The following is a 5,058-nucleotide window of genomic DNA, read 5'->3' as shown; positions in this document are numbered from 1 at the left end:
GATGTGTATAAGAGACAGATATATATATATATATGCTATTTACATCAGAGGAAGTCCCCTTCAAAGTCTGTAAAATGCATTTTGTGCAGTTTATGACTTTGGCAAGGGTATGCCAAGCTTTGAGCAAGGATATGACAGTTCTAAAAGCAAAATATCCCCATGTGGGGTGCTTCTGTTTTTCATTAACAAAATTAAATACCCTGCATCATATTTTGAATCCATCACTTATTTTTTGAATTTCAGTCAGATTGTAGCTGGACATGAGAAACATATAGTTGTCTAAACTAGTATATATTATCCTGAAAGCACAACGTAACAACTAGAAGGCAGACTACCTGTGGTTAAATTAGAGATGATATACGTGAATACATTAATTTATTAAGACACCAAATTTAAGGTTTTAATTTAAATCCCTGGTTTCTTCACTGAAATAAACAGACATCCTAACCCTGAAGCTTCAAGAAAAAAATGTAACTAGAAATACTCTGTGATGACTCTTTTTTGGCCTTAAAGAGGTCCTCTGGATATTTTTCACTTCATGCACTCTGTATGCAATAAGAGGGAAAGTGAGATAACACACCCCACAAGCTTGCATGTGACTGTGACATTTGTCAAAGCTGTCACATTCGATGACAGCTGAAAGGTGTGCAGTCATCTGATTGTGCAGGCAAGTGAATCCCCTTGTCATCACTCCGAAGCCTAAAAACTGCTTGGACCCATGCCAGAAGCACTGCAGTTTTAGCAAATGCAATGGGTAGATATACCAATATTGTTAAGACCTAGCAACACACTCAGGTTAATGACAGCTGCTCTGTCAACTGCTTCCTGATGCAGAACTGTTTACAGGTTAGGGAGTAAAGGTAATGTTTTGATAGATTGTTATGGGGTATTGTGTTTGAATGTTTGTCTGTTTGTTTACTTTTTTGGTTAAGCTAACGTGAAAAAAATGGTAAAATATACATCTATATATCACAAGGAAATCAGAGTTGCTGCTATTTGGGAGTTTTCAGATAATATTCACTACTCTGGAACACTAAACCATAATTCTGTATTTCATCTCCCTGAAAATAAGGCAAGAATGGGACTCTTTCAACCAGGATAAATAGTTAAACTGTCCAAGTAGATGTTTAAATGCGTGCTGTTAAGTTATCTAAATTAGATGGTGGTTGGAATAATTGCTGAATCTAAAGAAGGCCAAAGGCTTATTTTAACATCTGATTTGGCTCTGTGGGTGTCCTCCTGACTTTACCAAGTCAAACATAAATCTCTCATTGATTGCATGAAGACAGTATTTCATTCTGCTTTTATCACCCAAGTGACACAAAATATACTCAGGTTTTGACAGACTTTACACAATTTCACTCTTCCACAGTCAATGTCAGAACTAAACTCCTTCCATATAAGATGCCACCAAATGCCTACTTTGCTGGAAACTTTCATCATTTTATACAAATTAAATTCAGAGGCACCATTATATGTTCCTACATGTACCATTGCTTCCTAAGAAGATGTGAATGCAGAACAAGAAAGAAAAAGCTGCAGCATCTCAAGCAGCCTACAGGGAGATGCAGTTTATGACAAACATACAGGCAGCTGAAGGCCTCAAAAACACCTTTTCATCTCTAATCCCCGCTGTGCCATCCTTCTTTAGAAATTTCAATTACTACATTGTCTGTCCCTCTGTACCTCAAAAAGCACTAGGTTTCATTCAGATATGCTCTATCAGGTGAAAAATCTTTAGTTAGAGAAATATTTAAAACTTCAGAAAAATGAAAACTTAAGGTACAGGTAGGGTATCACAGACACTAAGGAACTGCTGGTGCCCGAGGGCCTGTAAAATCAGAGAGCCCCTCCTGCTGTCCCTGCCCTTCTCTTTTTCAGGTTCTGCAAGGCCAGAAGGGCTTCTCAGCCTTGACATTTTTTTCTTCTGATCTACATCTCTTGATGAATTCATATCTACTATGCCTCCAGGCACTAACCACAACATCTGAACAGTAAAATGAGAACAGTGTTAGCTGGCCCACTATGAAATTACCTTAAATAACAGAGAAGCTCAGAGAATGGTAGAGAACTTCACAGGAGTCTGGATCTCAAGATACAGAGGCACTGAATGTGCAGATGTATAAGCAACTTTTCACTAAGCAACATATGGTAGGGATGAAGATCCTGTCCTGAATCAGTGCATGAACTGTTTTTATTTGCCATTGTCACGCATTGATAACTACTGCTGTTAGCCAGAAACAAACACTGTACCCTCATGATTAACAAAAGCAATCTATATGTGTGATTTTTCTTTAAGTGTTCCTTAAACACATGCCCCCTGCCCATTGGTGCTGGAATTTTTCACAATTTCTAAGTCCTTCAGATCTCATCAAATCAACATTTGATGCTTTTAACATCTGTTCATGATCTAGCAAGAGAGAAAAATATATGACAGTCTAATCTGGCAGGAATTATTTAATATTTCTAGTGAGAGTAAATAACCCTAACCAATTCTGAGCCTTCAATTCTCCATGATTATTTTGTCAAAAATCTAAGTGAGTTTTCAGATGAAGGAAACCTCAACTCTAAAACTGCCTTTGTAAAAACAGCATTGCTGTCTCTTGTCATTTGAAATGAAGGGACTGCCACATTTTCTGGTTTTCTGAACAAAAAACATTCTGTCTTTTTAGCCACAAAGGTTCAATCTAGGTCCTAAAAGTCATTTTCCCTCCCAGTGTCAGTATCAAACAAGAATCAACAACAAAAAACATGTTCTTGTTTTTATCTTTCATGAAGTCTTCACTACTGGTGATTGTAGATAAATCAGAACGCATACAACAGGAATTATTTTGGTCCAAAGGCCTTTTTAAATATAGTTAGGAAAAAAATGAGTCTTTTTACTTCCAAAGGCAAACAATTTCAATATGTTCTTAGTCACAAATCATAAGTCACTCCATTCAATCATTTTTACCAAATAATTTCAGTTTTTGACATACAGAGAATAGAAGTAAATTTAAAATGTTTTGATAATAATATATTATTACTTCAAAAGAGCTACGTATGTTACAACGAATTGATGTTGAAATGGCCAGACATATTTAGAGTGGTTCTGCTCAGTCTTGTGCTGGATCTGATGCTGTTAATTTTTGATTTATTCATTAATTAAATGGAGGAATAGACAGGATACATAGGAATTCTATTGCAAGCTGGGAAGAACTGCGAATATGCTAGAAGGAAAGCTTCATATTTTAAGTGATTGCACAGTACTCAGTTTGGGGGCCTGGATCACATTCTTATGAAGAGACGTTAAGGTAGTTCAACTTGCTTAATGCAACAGAGAGGAAGCTAAAGGACTACCTACAGCGACTTGAAGAATATTTCAAAGATAATGTACCCAAACTCTTCTCAGCTGTGCCAGGCAACAGAACAAATTGCAGGTGAGGAAGGTCACATTGGACATTAGGAAACTGGTTTTCACTGAGGGCAGTGGATCACTAGAATGGATTATCCCAAGAAGAATCTTTCTCCTTGAAGGTTTTCAAGATGTAGCTAGACAAAGCCATGACTGTCCTGGCCAAGGATACAAGCTACTCACACTTCATGCTGAAAATAATGCTATAATGGCAATAGTATAATGAAAGGCATTCAGAACATAAGCAAGTGCAAGATAAAGCTAGTCGCTAATGCAAAACGGATACGGGTTGGCTCACTAGTCACAATTCTGGAGCCTATTGTAGATCACAAAACAAACATTAGCTAATAATATCAAGCTGTCACAAAACAAGAGAAAGTATACCTGAGTTCATAAACAGAAATGACATCTGTAAGACAGCAAAGGAATTCTTCCTTATTTATTCAGTATATACAATGTCTCAGCTGGAATATTGTATCAAGTTTTGATTGCTGTATTTCCAAAGAAGTGTGGATTGATAGAGATTTGAGAGGATGATAGAATAAGAAGTTACAAAACATGGTGCATAAGAAAACTGAAACTGAGTTGATCTGGTCTAAAAAGAGAGATACATTTTTGAAATAAATGTTGATCTGAGCTCTACCTGGTTTGAGGGATGAATAAATCTTATTTGTTTCAGAGAAGCCTGTATGGAAACAGAACAACAATCTGTATCCCTTTGGAGCTGATTTTTAAATATTTTAGAGAAATCACTGAAACATCTCTTGGATGGAGAAAGAAGATGATCTCTGTTTTCAAACAACAAGCACTGGCTTCAATTTAGATTATATATTTTTTTTCTGAAGTTGTTCAAAAAAACCTTTAAAGAATTTATGATTGTTATTCTCAGATTATAGGAAGAATAAACACACACAGAGAAATGAATAATGGAAGTTCATCACCTATCCAGCTGAAGCATATCAGAACTCTACTGCATTAAAGATACGTCATAAAAATGTCAATTTGACTTAAAGTTAAACATCAGGGGGTTTTATTTTATTTTTGTGTAATCCTCATTTCTAGTTCATACTGGCATGTTTGATTATTATGATAAGAAATAATGTTTTTAGTGAAGCATGTCTCCAATCACTATTATGCATTTACCAAAGAGAAAAGTAGAAAAGGTGCAATTAAAATTGGATTTTGGTTTTAAGTGACAACTTCCATTATGTTTAAAATGTGCAGTGCTACAAGAACTTGTCTTACCTTTAAACGTAGGATGAAACCTCTCCCAGCCTTACTGTCATGATGTCTATCAAATAAGCTTTTTCTGATGGAAGTACCTAATCTTCAGTTCAATTCAAGTACAACTAGAGGAACAGTATTGTAATAGACAAAACCAGAATACTTTGCTTTATTTTCAGTTCCCAGATAGCCAAAGGAGATCTGGGGAGAAAAGAAACCCCAAACCTACAGTTTCTGCTTTTTAAGAAAACTACTTAATACAAGATACAGAAAATAAAATTATGTCTACAGCTGAGCTAGCCAAATGTTATTTATAAAATACATTATTCATTGATTGTTTGTCATTTTTCATTGACTGATTTATTCAAGAAATACTTTTTATGATATTCAATCAATTCAGCAGCAGCCAAAATACTATTTGTCAAATAAATGATCTGATA

General features: G+C 35.5%; 1 long non-coding RNA gene across 1 annotated transcript in view; it reads right to left on the bottom strand.

Moving 5' to 3' along the window:
* LOC113479727 overlaps positions 1–4,814 on the bottom strand; it is a 22,766-nt gene extending 17,952 nt beyond the window's left edge. The window contains exon 1 of the long non-coding RNA XR_003398327.1: positions 4,640–4,814. This is a non-coding gene — a long non-coding RNA (uncharacterized LOC113479727). The remainder of the gene's footprint in view (positions 1–4,639) is intronic.
* Positions 4,815–5,058: the final 244 nt, after the last annotated feature.

The sequence above is a fragment of the Athene cunicularia genome (assembly GCF_003259725.1).
Source record: "Athene cunicularia isolate RWA chromosome 4 unlocalized genomic scaffold, athCun1 chr4_part2, whole genome shotgun sequence".
NCBI lineage: Eukaryota > Metazoa > Chordata > Aves > Strigiformes > Strigidae > Athene > Athene cunicularia.
The sequence above is the reverse complement of the archived record's forward strand: the minus strand, read 5'-3'. Positions and strand labels throughout refer to the sequence as shown.